The 16393-nt window shown below is 50.6% G+C and overlaps 1 long non-coding RNA gene across 1 annotated transcript; it reads left to right on the top strand.

Annotated features, from left to right (window-relative positions):
• The first annotated feature begins 10114 nt into the window (after positions 1 to 10114).
• Positions 10115 to 11291, top strand: LOC149912394 (uncharacterized). Its single transcript, XR_016461566.1, has 3 exons — positions 10115 to 10235; positions 10784 to 10870; positions 11214 to 11291. It is a non-coding gene; the product is annotated as an uncharacterized LOC149912394 (long non-coding RNA).
• The last annotated feature ends 5102 nt before the right edge of the window (positions 11292 to 16393 follow it).

Below are 16393 nucleotides of genomic sequence, written 5' to 3'. Positions count from 1 at the left end.
CCTGCTACTTGGACTTCTCCTGCCCTCTGCTGCTGAGATGGAGAAATGTCCCAGCTTATAGAAGGACATCAGGACAAAGATATGTAATGAAAATAAGTCCAGGCTGGCTGTCCTTGTGGGCATCAGCTGCTGGCATCTGCATGGCTGCTGCCATGAGCATGGCAAAGCAGGTAAAAGATTGCTTTTCCTTGTGTGACACAGGAGCTCTTGACTTGAAAGCTAGAGCGATGCAATAGAAAGAGCTGCAACCTCTGCCAGACATGGCAAAGGTGAGTGGGATGTTGTTTCAGTTGCTGCTGATGTCAGGAAGGACTGTAAGGATGGAAAGGCTGGTGTTTGCCATGGGCAGGGAAACACATCTGGTTTTCATTTTCTCTTTCTCTTTGAGTGCCAGATAAACAGGGGAGAGTGTGCCTGCTACTTGGACCCCTCCTGCCCTCTGCTGCTGAGATGGAGAAATGTTCCAGCTTCTAGAAGGACATCAAGACAAAGATATGTAATGAAAATAAGTCCAGGCTGGCTGTCCTTGTGGGCATCAGCTGCTGGCAGCTGGACTGCTGCTGCCATGAGCATGGCAAAGCAGGTATAAGATTGCTTTTCCTTGTGTGACACAGGAGCTCTTGACTTGAAAGCTAGAGCGATGCAATAGAAAGAGCTGCAACCTCTGCCAGACATGGCAAAGGTTAGTGGGATGTTGTTTCACTTGCTGATGATGTCAGGAAGGACTGTAAGGATGGAAAGGCTGGTGTTTGCCATGGGCAGGGAAACACATCTGGTTTTCATCTTCTCTTTCTCTTTAGTGCCATATAAACAGGGGAGAGTGTGCCCACACCTTGGAACTCTCCTGCCCTCTTTTGCTGAGAGGGAGAAATGTTCCAGCTTGTAGAAGGACATCAGGACAAAGATATGTAATGAAAATAAGTCCAGGCTGGCTGTCCCTGTAGGCATCAGCTGCTGGCATCTGCATTGCTGCTGCCATGAGCATGGCACAGCAGGTAAAAGATTGCTTTTCCTTGTGTGACACAGGAGCTCTTGAGTTGAAAGCTAGAGCGATGCAATAGAAAGAGCTGCAACCTCTGCCAGACATGGCAAACTTGAGTCGGATGTTGTTTCAGTTGCTGCTGATGTCAGGAAGGACTGTAAGGATGGAAAGGCTGGTGTTTGCCATGGGCAGGGAAACACATCTGGTTTTCATCTTCTCTTTGTGTGCCAGAAAAAGAGGAGAGTGTGCCTGCTACTTGGACCCCTCCTGCCCTCTTCTGCTCAGAGGGAGAAATGTTCCAGCTTGTAGAAGGACATCAGGACAAAGATATGTAATGAAAATAAGTCCAGGCTGGCTGTCCTTGTGGGCATCAGCTGCTGGCATCTGCTTTGCTGCTGCCATGAGCATGGCACAGCAGGTAAGAGATTGCTTTTCCTTGTGTGACACAGGAGCTCTTGACTTGAAAGCTAGAGGGATGCAATAGAAAGAGCTGCAACCTCTGCCAGACATGGCAAAGGTGAGTGGGATGTTGTTTCAGTTGCTGCTGATGTCAGGAAGGACTGTAAGGATGGAAAGGCTGGTGTTTGCCATGGGCAGGGAAACACATCTGGTTTTCATCTTCTCTTTGTGTGCCAGAAAAAGAGGAGAGTGTGCCCTAACCTTGGACTTCTCCTGCCCTCTGCTGCTGAGATGGAGAAATGTCCCAGCTTATAGAAGGACATCAGGACAAAGATATGTAATGAAAATAAGTCCAGGCTGGCTGTCCTTGTGGGCATCAGCTGCTGGCATCTGCATGGCTGCTGCCATGAGCATGGCAAAGCAGGTAAAAGATTGCTTTTCCTTGTGTGACACAGGAGCTCTTGACTTGAAAGCTAGAGCGATGCAATAGAAAGAGCTGCAACCTCTGCCAGACATGGCAAAGGTGAGTGGGATGTTGTTTCAGTTGCTGCTGATGTCAGGAAGGACTGTAAGGATGGAAAGGCTGGTGTTTGCCATGGGCAGGGAAACACATCTGGTTTTCATCTTCTCTTTGTGTGCCAGAAAAAGAGGAGAGTGTGCCCTAACCTTGGACTTCTCCTGCCCTCTGCTGCTGAGATGGAGAAATGTCCCAGCTTATAGAAGGACATCAGGACAAAGATATGTAATGAAAATAAGTCCAGGCTGGCTGTCCTTGTGGGCATCAGCTGCTGGCATCTGCATGGCTGCTGCCATGAGCATGGCAAAGCAGGTAAAAGATTGCTTTTCCTTGTGTGACACAGGAGCTCTTGACTTGAAAGCTAGAGCGATGCAATAGAAAGAGCTGCAACCTCTGCCAGACATGGCAAAGGTGAGTGGGATGTTGTTTCAGTTGCTGCTGATGTCAGGAAGGACTGTAAGGATGGAAAGGCTGGTGTTTGCCATGGGCAGGGAAACACATCTGGTTTTCATTTTCTCTTTCTCTTTGAGTGCCAGATAAACAGGGGAGAGTGTGCCTGCTACTTGGACCCCTCCTGCCCTCTGCTGCTGAGATGGAGAAATGTTCCAGCTTCTAGAAGGACATCAAGACAAAGATATGTAATGAAAATAAGTCCAGGCTGGCTGTCCTTGTGGGCATCAGCTGCTGGCAGCTGGACTGCTGCTGCCATGAGCATGGCAAAGCAGGTATAAGATTGCTTTTCCTTGTGTGACACAGGAGCTCTTGACTTGAAAGCTAGAGCGATGCAATAGAAAGAGCTGCAACCTCTGCCAGACATGGCAAAGGTTAGTGGGATGTTGTTTCACTTGCTGATGATGTCAGGAAGGACTGTAAGGATGGAAAGGCTGGTGTTTGCCATGGGCAGGGAAACACATCTGGTTTTCATCTTCTCTTTCTCTTTAGTGCCATATAAACAGGGGAGAGTGTGCCCACACCTTGGAACTCTCCTGCCCTCTTTTGCTGAGAGGGAGAAATGTTCCAGCTTGTAGAAGGACATCAGGACAAAGATATGTAATGAAAATAAGTCCAGGCTGGCTGTCCCTGTAGGCATCAGCTGCTGGCATCTGCATTGCTGCTGCCATGAGCATGGCACAGCAGGTAAAAGATTGCTTTTCCTTGTGTGACACAGGAGCTCTTGAGTTGAAAGCTAGAGCGATGCAATAGAAAGAGCTGCAACCTCTGCCAGACATGGCAAACTTGAGTCGGATGTTGTTTCAGTTGCTGCTGATGTCAGGAAGGACTGTAAGGATGGAAAGGCTGGTGTTTGCCATGGGCAGGGAAACACATCTGGTTTTCATCTTCTCTTTGTGTGCCAGAAAAAGAGGAGAGTGTGCCTGCTACTTGGACCCCTCCTGCCCTCTTCTGCTCAGAGGGAGAAATGTTCCAGCTTGTAGAAGGACATCAGGACAAAGATATGTAATGAAAATAAGTCCAGGCTGGCTGTCCTTGTGGGCATCAGCTGCTGGCATCTGCTTTGCTGCTGCCATGAGCATGGCACAGCAGGTAAGAGATTGCTTTTCCTTGTGTGACACAGGAGCTCTTGACTTGAAAGCTAGAGGGATGCAATAGAAAGAGCTGCAACCTCTGCCAGACATGGCAAAGGTGAGTGGGATGTTGTTTCAGTTGCTGCTGATGTCAGGAAGGACTGTAAGGATGGAAAGGCTGGTGTTTGCCATGGGCAGGGAAACACATCTGGTTTTCATCTTCTCTTTGTGTGCCAGAAAAAGAGGAGAGTGTGCCCTAACCTTGGACTTCTCCTGCCCTCTGCTGCTGAGATGGAGAAATGTCCCAGCTTATAGAAGGACATCAGGACAAAGATATGTAATGAAAATAAGTCCAGGCTGGCTGTCCTTGTGGGCATCAGCTGCTGGCATCTGCATGGCTGCTGCCATGAGCATGGCAAAGCAGGTAAAAGATTGCTTTTCCTTGTGTGACACAGGAGCTCTTGACTTGAAAGCTAGAGCGATGCAATAGAAAGAGCTGCAACCTCTGCCAGACATGGCAAAGGTGAGTGGGATGTTGTTTCAGTTGCTGCTGATGTCAGGAAGGACTGTAAGGATGGAAAGGCTGGTGTTTGCCATGGGCAGGGAAACACATCTGGTTTTCATTTTCTCTTTCTCTTTGAGTGCCAGATAAACAGGGGAGAGTGTGCCTGCTACTTGGACCCCTCCTGCCCTCTGCTGCTGAGATGGAGAAATGTTCCAGCTTCTAGAAGGACATCAGGACAAAGATATGTAATGAAAATAAGTCCAGGCTGGCTGTCCTTGTGGGCATCAGCTGCTGGCATCTGCATTGCTGCTGCCATGAGCATGGCACAGCAGGTAAAAGATTGCTTTTCCTTGTGTGATACAGGAGCTCTTGAGTTGAAAGCTAGAGGGATGCAATAGAAAGAGCTGCAACCTCTGGCAGAAATGGCAAAGGTGAGTGGGATGTTGTTTCACTTGCTGCTGATGTCAAGATGGACTGTGAGGATGGAAAGGCTGGTGTTTGCCATGGGCAGGGAAACACATCTGGTTTTCATCTTCTCTTTCTCTTTGAGTGCCAGATAAACAGGGGAGAGTGTGCCCTAACCTTGGACCCCTCCTGCCCTCTGCTGCTGAGATGGAGAAATGTTCCAGCTTCTAGAAGGACATCAAGACAAAGATATGTAATGAAAATAAGTCCAGGCTGGCTGTCCTTGTGGGCATCAGCTGCTGGCAGCTGGACTGCTGCTGCCATGAGCATGGCAAAGCAGGTATAAGATTGCTTTTCCTTGTGTGACACAGGAGCTCTTGACTTGAAAGCTAGAGCGATGCAATAGAAAGAGCTGCAACCTCTGCCAGACATGGCAAAGGTTAGTGGGATGTTGTTTCACTTGCTGATGATGTCAGGAAGGACTGTAAGGATGGAAAGGCTGGTGTTTGCCATGGGCAGGGAAACACATCTGGTTTTCATCTTCTCTTTCTCTTTAGTGCCATATAAACAGGGGAGAGTGTGCCCACACCTTGGAACTCTCCTGCCCTCTTTTGCTGAGAGGGAGAAATGTTCCAGCTTGTAGAAGGACATCAGGACAAAGATATGTAATGAAAATAAGTCCAGGCTGGCTGTCCTTGTGGGCATCAGCTGCTGGCATCTGCATTGCTGCTGCCATGAGCATGGCACAGCAGGTAAAAAAGATTGCTTTTCCTTGTGTGACACAGGAGCTCTTGAGTTGAAAGCTAGAGCGATGCAATAGAAAGAGCTGCAACCTCTGCCAGACATGGCAAACTTGAGTGGGATGTTGTTTCAGTTGCTGCTGATGTCAGGAAGGACTGTAAGGATGGAAAGGCTGGTGTTTGCCATGGGCAGGGAAACACATCTGGTTTTCATTTTCTCTTTGTGTGCCAGAAAAAGAGGAGAGTGTGCCCTAACCTTGGACCCCTCCTGCCCTCTGCTGCTGAGATGGAGAAATGTTCCAGCTTGTAGAAGGACATCAGGACAAAGATATGTAATGAAAATAAGTCCAGGCTGGCTGTCCTTGTGGGCATCAGCTGCTGGCATCTGCATTGCTGCTGCCATGAGCATGGCACAGCAGGTAAAAGATTGCTTTTCCTTGTGTGACACAGGAGCTCTTGAGTTGAAAGCTAGAGGGATGCAATAGAAAGAGCTGCAACCTCTGGCAGAAATGGCAAAGGTGAGTGGGATGTTGTTTCACTTGCTGATGATGTCAGGAAGGACTGTAAGGATGGAAAGGCTGGTGTTTGCCATGGGAAGGGAAACACATCTGGTTTTCATCTTCTCTTTGTGTGCCAGAAAAAGAGGAGAGTGTGCCCTAACCTTGGACTTCTCCTGCCCTCTGCTGCTGAGATGGAGAAATGTCCCAGCTTATAGAAGGACATCAGGACAAAGATATGTAATGAAAATAAGTCCAGGCTGGCTGTCCTTGTGGGCATCAGCTGCTGGCATCTGCACTGCTGCTGCCATGAGCATGGCACAGCAGGTAAAAGATTGCTTTTCCTTGTGTGACACAGGAGCTCTTGACTTGAAAGCTAGAGCGATGCAATAGAAAGAGCTGCAACCTCTGCCAGACATGGCAAAGGTGAGTGGGATGTTGTTTCAGTTGCTGCTGATGTCAGGAAGGACTGTAAGGATGGAAAGGCTGGTGTTTGCCATGGGAAGGGAAACACATCTGGTTTTCATCTTCTCTTTGTCTTTGTGTGCCAGATACAGAGGACAGTGTGCCTGCTACTTGGACCCCTCCTGCCCTCTTCTGCTGAGATGGAAAAATGTTCCAGCTTGTAGAAGGACATCAGGACAAAGATATATAATGACAATAAGTCCAGGCTGGCTGTCCTTGTGGGCATCAGCTGCTGGCATCTGCACTGCTGCTGCCATGAGCATGGCAAAGCAGGTAAAAGATTGCTTTTCCTTGTGTGACACACGAGCTCTTGACTTGAAAGCTAGAGGGATGCAATAGAAAGAGCTGCAACCTCTGCCAGACATGGTAAAGGAGAGTGGGATGTTGTTTCAATTAGTGCTGATTTCAGGAAGGACTGTAAGGATGGAAAGGCTGGTGTTTGCCATGGGCAGGGAAACACATCTGGTTTTCATTTTCTCTTTCTCTTTGAGTAACAGGTAAACAGGGGAGAGTGTGCCCTCACCTTGGAAATCTCCTGCCCTCTGCTGCTCAGAGGGAGAAATGTCCAAGCTTGTAGAAGGACATCAGGACAAATATATGTAATGACAATAAGTCCAGGCTGGCTGTCCCTGTAGGCATCAGCTGCTGGCATCTGCATTGCTGCTGCCATGAGCATGGCACAGCAGGTAAAAGATTGCTTTTCCTTGTGTGACACAGGAGCTCTTGACTTGAAAGCTAGAGGGATGCAATAGAAAGAGCTGCAACCTCTGGCAGAAATGGCAAAGGTGAGTGGGATGTTGTTTCAGTTGCTGCTGATGTCAGGATGGACTGTAAGGATGGAAAGGCTGGTGTTTGCCATGGGCAGGGAAACACATCTGGTTTTCATCTTCTGTTTGTGTGCCAGAAAAAGAGGAGAGTGTGCCTGCTACTTGCACCCCTCCTGCCCTCTTCTGCTGAGATGGAGAAATGTTCCAGCTTGTAGAAGGACATCAGGACAAAGATATGTAATGAAAATAAGTCCAGGCTGGCTGTCCTTGTGGGCATCAGCTGCTGGCATCTGCATTGCTGCTGCCATGAGCATGGCAAAGAAGGTAAAAGATTGCTTTTCCTTGTGTGACACAGGAGCTCTTGACTTGAAAGCTAGAGGGATGCAAAAGAAAGAGCTGCAACCTCTGCCAGACATGGCAAAGGTGAGTGGGATGTTGTTTCAGTTGCGGCTGATGTCAGGAAGGACTGTAAGGATGGAAAGGCTGGTGTTTGCCATGGGCAGGGAAACAAATCTGGTTTTCATCTTCTCTTTGTCTTTGTGTGCCAGGAAAATTGGAAAGTGTGCCTTCAACTCGGACCCCTCCTGCCCTCTGCTGCTCAGAGGGAGAAATGTCCCAGCTTCTAGAAGGATATCAGGACAGAGATATGTAATAAAAATATGTCCAGGCTGGCTGTCCTTGTGGGCATCAGCTGCTGGCATCTGCACTGCTGCTGCCATGAGCATGGCAAAGCAGGTAAAAGATTGCTTTTCCTTGTGTGACACACGAGCTCTTGACTTGACAGCTAGAGGGATGCAATAGAAAGAGCTGCAACCTCTGCCAGACATGGCAAAGGTGAGTGGGATGTTGTTTCAATTAGTGCTGATGTCAGGAAGGACTGTAAGGATGGTAAGGCTGGTGAGAAAGGGGTGTTTATGTTAGGTTGGATGTGAGGAGGAAGTTTTTCAGCCAGAGGGTGGTGAGGCACTGGAACAGGTTGCCCAGGGAGGCTGTGGATGCCCCATCCCTGCAGGCATCCAAGGCCAGGCTGGATGTGGCTCTGGGCAGCCTGGGCTGCTGGTTGGCAGGTCAGACAGCCCACAGGACTTTATTGCAGCCCTGGGTGCAGGGGGATCACTGCTCCTAGCATGCACACAGAAGAGCTGGAGCACACAGGTGATGTACATTCCACTTGTGAACATTCCTGCAATTGCAGAGAGCGTGCGCCTGTTCCAATCACTGCTGCACAGATCAAAAACTGATTGCAGATGAGCTGTTTTGGTATGGGGTTCTTGCCAACGGTCTGCAGTGGCTGTGTGATTCCTCGGGGAGTTGCTCTCCAGCCCAAAGGTCATGTCCTAAGTCGACCAGATCCCGTTTGTGTCCAGAAATGGCTGACAACAGATCAGCTGCTGGTCAAGTTTCTAACATCACACTGGCCTTGCTCCAGTGTCTGTGTCATCAGCCCCAGCACATACGGTGCACCTCTTCAAGGCTTGGGAACACTGAGACTCTGCACTTGGGCTCCAGACATCCTGCTGCACCAAGAGGTTATTCTAGCTTTGGTATCTTGCAAATTTGTCTATAACTACATCACTGTAATCATAAATGTCTAGGAGCATGGAGATGGAGAAATTCATCTTCCTGTAATTCTCTGTACTGCAGCCCCGTGGTTGTCAACACCTAATGCAATATTGAAATTTCAGTTGAGAAATTGAAAGCTGTCCCTAACAAAAAAACATCTGTATTTGTTATTGAAATCACACTGAGGATCAAGAAATCCAAATGCTTCTAGCATAACCACGATTATAGGCAGTGTTTAGACAAGCTCTTACAGGAAAACCATGAACACAAGGCTAGAGAGAGACTAAGTGATGCACTCTGCAGGAATACTCATGGAAGTCTTCACAGTGCAGGAGTCTGATCTGATTACAGATGCTGTGCTTTAAGTACCCCTTATCATATCTTTTTTTCACTGTTGTGCAGGGGTTGGACTCAGTGATCTCTGCAGGCTGGAGATGCTGTTTGCTAATGGCAGATGGAGAGAGGAAAAGCAAGTGCAAGGCATGCTGTGCATAGCCACCACATGGCATCTGCACCATTTCCCCCTGCACAAAGGAGGAGCAGCTCACAAGCTTGGCCTGGGCCAGGGAAGGGAGCAGACAAACATCTGGACCGACCCCAAACGAGCTGGTTCTGCAGGTTGGGTGTCTTCTGCTGCTTGTCTCACATCCTGCTGCTCAGCGGTAGATTTGTTCCTGCTCAGTGCTAACAGGAAACTCACACAGCATTTCTGTTTCAGCTGTGCCAACGCTTTGATCCCTTGCTGCTTGGATGGGGCGTTTGAAGAAGGATGCCTGTGCTGATGTCCAGCCAGGCTTTGGGGATGAGTCTCCACACCAGGGTCCGTCTGACAGGACTGAGGGTTGGGGATCCAGCCAGGTCGAGTCCAGCATGCTTTGCTCTATTTCTTAGTGCTTGTTTTTGCTCAGGAGGGCAGGAGGTGAACCTCATGAACCAATGCCTGCAGACGGGGTTTGCAGAGAAAGAGGTCCTGCAGGCCTTGTGTGACAGCCACGGAGCTGCAGCGAGGCTGCATCCGTGTAAAACACCAGAGATCCACGGAGGTGTGAAGGGGAGCTGTGGGCTGCAGTCACGCAGGAAGGGATGTGCATGCTCGGGGTTTGGTTGTTGTGTGTGTGTTAAGTGACTGTGATACCACTGCTGGGTCAGTGTGAGTGTACGGAACAAGTGTGACAGCCTTTTTGATGGAGCCCTGTGAAAGGAGTCCTATGGACTTGAGATCCAACTATCAGCCCGTGGGCATCATCCAGGAGTTGGGGTAGGGGATGAGGCAAGGGAAGTTGGGCTAAGAAAGGGATAAAGCAGTCTGGCAGCAGTTCTGTGTTTCTCCCATCTCCTGCTTTATTTCCTTCCAGGTGAAATAGATGGGTGCTGCAACATGCCCTTGAATGTAACAAAAGCCACTCTAGTGTGGATTTGACATGGGCCCAGCACTGCAAGGTACGCTGCTGGGAGGAAGCGTCCATCTGGCTGAGGGCAGGAAGGCCCTCCAGAGGGATGCACTGAGGCCAGTTGTGCGAGGCTCAACAAGAGCAAGCGCCAGGTCCTGCGCTTTGGTCATGACGACCCCGTGCCAGCTTCTCCAGGATTTGGCTGGGGTAGAATTCCAAGCAGCCCCTGATTCCAGAACGTTGGGCTGGGCTGTTGGAATCTTCTGCCCTTGTGACTGGTCTTGCCTCCCCACCCTGTGGGTCGTGGTGGAGCAGCCTGGTGGCCCTCAGTGATGTCATAAGGGCTAGAATGAGGGGAGGAGCAGTGCGTGCTGCGTCCCTTCATTGGAGCGCTGGAGCTCTGACTGAGCAGCTCGCTTGTTGCACTTGTGCACCGACTGCGTCCCTTTGTCTTCACACCGTCCTGTGCAGCACCTTGTAGGTAAGCTGAGACAGTGTGGGAGAGACGGGGGGACAGTGAGTGCTGAGAACTGCTGGCTGGCGGAGCTCATAGGATCACATTCTCTCCATCAGCAGAGGGGTGGCCATGAGGGACAGGGAGGTGATCGTCCCCCCCTGCTCTGCTCTTGTGAGGCCCCAGCTGCAGTACAGCGTCCAGAAAGACAGGGAGCTGTTGGAGAGGGTCCAGAGGCGAGCCACAGAGATGATCGGGGGACAGGAGCACCTCCCCTGCAAAGACAGGCTGAGGGAGCTGGGCTTGTTCAGCCTGGAGAAAAGAAGGCTGTGGGGTGACCTCATGGCAGCCTTCACTACCGAAAGGGAGCCTAAAAAGAGGAGGGGAATCAACTCTTTGAAAGGGTAGATAACTGCAGGACAAGGGGAAATGGTTTTAAGTTGAAAACTTGAGTTTTTAAGTTGAGGGAGGGCAGATTTTGTTTTTTCCCTCGTAGTCTTTGCTAAACCGTGGAAGCAAACTGACCTGCTCTTTCTCTCTCCTCTCTCCACCCTCTGCCTGCTTCCCTGCTGCAGCTTTTGCTCGTGGAAGATCAGAGCAAAGTGACAAGGAACGGCTGCAGATTCGTGAGATTTCTCTCCCTCGTTCTGATCTCTTGCCAGGTACCTGCCATGCTTTGTTCCCCCACATGCTTTAGCAGCCCGTGACGCCCCGTGTTTAGTAACACAGCCTCATCCAGCTTTGATGGGACGCTGGTCACGTGTGGGTTTTCTCCACGTGCTCTGCAGCTCAGCCCTCAGAAGGATGCTGTCTGTGGTGCTGTGACCAGCTGGTCTACAGGAAACCAATTGCTTAGGCAAAGAGTCCCAGCCCCAACTTGTGCAGAGCTGCACAGCATCACCAGGGACACCAGCAGGCGTGCTTGGGCTGTGTGAGTGTGCCCGACAGCTGTAGGGAGCACAGCAGAGATGTGAACAGAGAACATAAAAGTGTGTTTCTTTTCAGTTCCAGCTTGTCACACCTACGCTGATGGCTGTGGCGTGCAGCGAGATCAGCTGTGGGCCTGACCTGGCATGGACAGAGGTAGAGTATGAAGCTCTGATTGGTCTTTGTTCCCTGACTGCAGCCAGCAGAGTGAGCCGCAGATGTGCTCTCCTGCTTTCCAAGAGAGCTCCTCTGTGGCAAGACAGTAGTGCAAGTGTGGCAAGTTTATAAAAGTACCAGAGCCATCTCGGCTGTGGGGTTTGTCCTCTACTGACTTTTCCCTTGAAATGGCTGCAGAAACAACAATCATTCTCTGCTCTGTTTGGCCTCGCTGTTGGTTGGACTGCTCAAGAGAGCTGCTTGGTGCTTGCAATGGCACTGTTTGCACCTTGTAACTGCAGCCGTAGCTTTGGTTTCCCTCTTCACGGTCTCCTAGCATCTGAAACAGTCAGCCTTCCTGCACAAAGAGCGCAGGAAAGGAGGGGGCAAAATGGACAAGGCCACCTGTCTGCGTCAGTGCCATTGCTGATTAGTCTGGATGGGGAGAGATGCATCTTTGCATTGCCTGGCGTGTGCCTGCTGCACACCAGGGAGAGAAACAGCCGTTATTAGACTTGCAGTTCCTTCTGAAGTGCCCATGATAAGGACCGAGTGCATTTCCTGCAGCTTTCTCTGCAGATGTGCTCCTCACCTTGAAATCCTCCTTGTTGGTTCCCAGCTCCTCACCGTGGCCTGTGCTCTCTGTTTCAGGCTGAGAACAAGGGGAAGCCCCTGCTAGACCATGAGGTGGCACCTGTGAATGTTCCAGCTATTGCTGCTGCCCATGCTATTAAGAGATACGTTGCCCAGGCAGCGGATGAACTCTCCTTTGAGGTAAGCAGTTCAAGGCGTTCCTTGTTGCTCAATTTTACAATGGCAAATGTCTTCAGAGCTGCACTGGTGCAAGTGCTTTAATGCTCGGCGATGTTTGGCAGTGCAGAAGAATGCAGACATTTGAGCTGTGCTTTCCTCCCAGCTGTGCTGAAGCTGGGATTGACGTTGCAATCTCTTGCAGGTCGGAGACATCGTGTGTGTCATCGACATGCCACCAAAGGAGCTGACCCCCTGGTGGAGAGGCAAGCTCGGCTTCCAGGTAGGCACAAGCTTCAGACTGGAGAGTGCAACTGCAGTAAAGGCAGGAATCTTAGCTTAGAGCTGCTCTGCATGCACAGGATGCCTAATGGACGTAAACAATTTCCCTGTGTCGGTGTCAGGGGACCTTGCCGTTGGCTGCAAATGTTGAAAAATTATTACCTTTATGCTTTGAACTATGGCCATTTTCTGCTGGATAGTCTTATGGAACGTCAGGCAAGCACGTTCCGAGGGAAATGTTACGTGGCTTTTGGTTTAACAGTTCAGACCTGAGAAATGCAGCATGCAATAGTTGGTCTCTATTTTGTTCTTGTTACAGGTTGGATTTTTCCCAGGGGAGTGTGTGGAACTCATTAATAAGAACATTCCTGAGGCACTCATCAATTCTGTGCCAAAGCCAGGTACGGATGTTAAATTTGATGGTGTCCTTTATCCATCCCACATTGTCATCTGGATTGATGATCTTTCATGCATACCATGGGGCAGAGATTTGGCCCAATCTTCCTGTGTTTATGATTGGACTTGGCAAAACTATAGAATCTTCATAGAATGGCTTGGGATGGAAGGGACCTCAGGCATCATTATGCTCCAACCCTCCCGCCTCAGGATGGTCTCCCAGCCCCACATTTAATGTGAGACAAGACCAGGCTGCCCAGGGCCCCATCCAACCTGGCCTTGGGCTCCTCCAGAGATGGGGAAAATCCCTTTTTGTATGTACTGGTTGGTAATGTTCTTCCCGTTCTGACGTGCTCTGTAGAATGTGCTGTGCTCGGCCTCGTCCAACGGAGCCAGACCTGAAATGACCTGGTTTCTTCCTTTTGTTGTGCAGTGCCCAAGAAACGCAGCAAGATCCTCACCTTCCTTCGTTCCTTGGTGAAGGCCCGCCCAAAGAAACCGACCGAGCGGGAGGTGGAGAAGGAAAGGGTGTTTGGCGGTGACCTGGGAGAGCATCTTCTCCACTCCGGTCGTGATGGTAAGGAGCTGCCCATTCCTGAGATCTTCCTCTGCTGGGCATCTGAAGAAGATGAAAGGGAGCTCATATCTAGCAGGGGGCAGGCTGATAGCAGATGCAGATGCTCCTAAGAGACAAGCACATCTGTATTTGCTTCAGCCAAGCCTGGCTGGGCTTAGTGGATGGGATGTGAAGCACAGCCTGCAGCACGATTGAATCAGGAGCTCCACTGACGGCTGGCACGTGTTCTTCAGTCCCCCAGGTCCTCCAGAGCTGCGCTGAGTTCATTGAGCAGCACGGCGTGGTGCAGGGGATATACCGCCTGTCCGGCGTCGCGTCCAACATCCAGAGACTGCGGTAAGAGTGCTGCGACTGACACAGCCTGAGTGCATCTGGTGTGGCTTTGGGCTTGCCTTCCTCTCGCTCAACCGGGTTTGCGTCCCTCTCTCCAGGCAGGAATTTGAGTCGGAGCAGATTCCTGAGCTCACCGTCCGCGACATTCACAGCGTGAGCTCCGTCTGCAAGATGTACTTCAGGGAGCTCCCGAACCCTCTGCTCACCCACCAGCTGTACGGCAAGTTCTCGGTAAGCACAAGGCCACGTCTTTCATTTCCCTCTTCCTGGGCCTCTTGGCAGATGGCTGCAGCAGTGCCCCAGCTCGGAGGCCCTTTTGCTGTCAGCCCCACGAGGTTTACTCGCAGTGCTGTACTAGCCTGATTGGTGTCTCGCTCCCTTTCTGCACTACTCCAGGATGCTGTTGGTGCCGCTACAGAGGAGGAGCGGCTGCTCAGAATGCAGGACGTCATCCAGCAGCTGCCCGCTCCTCACTACAGGTCAGTGCTGCCCTCAGCCTGCTGAGCTCAGCCCTGCTGCATTGCAGAGGGCAACGATGCGGTTCCAGGCTCTGTCTCACGCCGGCAACACGATGCCTGTGTATGCTGAAGGGTTGAAGGCTCCATGGGCTTACTTTATGGGGTCAGTTCCTGGGCACGGGGCACGCTTGGTGCAGCTGATGGCTGCGGCTGTGCTGTGCTGGGGCTTGGTGCTGCAGCGTGGCACTCAGTCAGGTTGGATCTACTTCATCTTCCGTGACAGTAGCAATCACAAGAAGTAGCATGAATGGAGGTTTGCTTTCTGAATTGCAGCACGGCATGCTCGTTGGTGCTGAACGTTTGCCTCTCTTGTTTTCCAGGACACTGGAGTTCCTGATGAGACACTTGGCGTGTCTGGCTGGGAGCTCCACCATCACAAACATGCATGCCAAGAACCTAGCCATTGTGTGGGCTCCAAACCTCTTAAGGTAAACTGCTGGTTCTGTTCCAACACAACACTTACATCTGTTCTCCATTAAAAAAAAAAACAGTGCTCCCTTTTTCTCCATCAAATGTGCTCTTCTCCTGTAAAATCTGTGGCTGACAGAAGAGCAGGAGCCTGGGCTGTTCTCCAACCCCACGGGCACAATGTCTAGGTGACAATTTCTGCAGTCTTGTTGAGATGAGACTGACGTGTCCTTGATCATCCAGGGGAATTTCTGCAGTGGCATCACTGATTGCCCACTGCGGAAGTCTCCAGAGCCTCAGCTGACAGCTTTTGGCTGCAACAATTCAGACTCGGGGAAACGGTCTTGGAGAAATGACTTCTAAAATCTGCCTTTTCTACAGATCACAGCAGAACGAGTTTGCCTGCGCCAGCGGAAGAGCTGCCTGCATGGAGCTGCAGACGCAGTCGGATGTGGTGGAATTCATCATCAACCACACCGACGTCCTCTTCGGCTCCAAATCCGGAGCAGACATTGCAGATGCAGCAGGTGAGTGTCTTCCTCCATTAGCTTGATCTTGACCTGACACCTTGACCAAATGCAGGCCTTCTCCGGGACCTTTGAGATACTCTTTTACCATCAAAGGGACAGCAGACCTCTGGGCTTCCATTAGAATCTGGCATCCTGTTGCTGGATGCTGAGAACGTCCAAGCCTAAATTTCACAAGGAGGAAACCGATATTATTATGGTTTGCATGCAGGAAAAGCTTGATGCAAGTGTGGCAGTGAAGCTTTCTCAGTTCCCTGCCCCCATTTCCTTGGGTTTTTCCTTGCCTGTTTTGATACAGTAAGCTGCTCTTCGTTATAACCGTGTCCTTTGCCATAAACACACCTCTTCCCACATGGTTATTTTGAGCTCCTCTTCTTCCAGTGGCTCGGATAAGCAAGCCTGAGAAAAATACAGCACCTCCCCCAGAACTGTGGTGGCTGTGCTGCTGCTTTCTGATCCTCGCTCTTACCTGTGGTTTTCCCTGACAGGGCACAATTCTCTCCCAGGGCCCAAGTCTGTGGGGGTCTCTTCTGCTGCCACAAAGCTGCTCAGCCTGGAGGAGGCACAGGCACAGAGGCGAGGCCACAGCAGCTCTCCCCCTGTGACAGAGAGCAGCCACGACATTGAAGTGGAAGAAAGCCCTGCAGCTGGGCAGGGCAAATTCCACACCGTCATCAACTTTCCATCTGACAGGTAAAGAGGACTTTCTTTTCCAGCACCTAGCATCATTGTTTGGGTGGGTTTTTGTGTTTTCCTGCAGAAACCAGGCAGTGCTAGGAACAAGCAACTGCTGCCAAGAGCTCAGTGCTGCTCTTCCCTCACCCTGCACCACGCACGACTCACAGCATTGGCTGTTTTCTCTCTCCAGGCAAAATCCACCCAGCAAGAGTGAGGAATCACCAGCTAGCAGTTGGTGTTGCTGCTTCAGCCTCAGAAAGCCATCCTCTGGCAGCAAACGCCAACTGCAGCGCAATGCCAGGCAGCCCTCAGAAACAGCAGTGGTAGTCCTGGCAGGTAAGGGTGCAAATGCAGCTTCCAAATCCCTGCTTTTCAGGAACATAGAATTCAAGTTTGCTCTGCACTTGTATCTCCTTCTGCCATTCCAGCCCCTGCCTAACGTCTTCAGTACACCTCTGATCAACCACTGTCGTAATTCAGCTTGTGAAAGTTTGACACTAACCCCTGTGTATCCTTTCTAGGTGAATCGAGCCCTTGCCAACCCAGAAGATCCAGGGCAAGTAGCGAGGAAGCTCTGTGTGCTTCCATCAGTGGAGAGCTCTTAGGAAGCACAAATTGCTGCAGTTCCAACAG

Source organism: Phasianus colchicus, chromosome Z (genome assembly GCF_987193195.1).
Source record: "Phasianus colchicus chromosome Z, bPhaCol1.hap1.1, whole genome shotgun sequence".
NCBI lineage: Eukaryota > Metazoa > Chordata > Aves > Galliformes > Phasianidae > Phasianus > Phasianus colchicus.
This window is presented reverse-complemented; position numbering and strand designations above follow the sequence as displayed.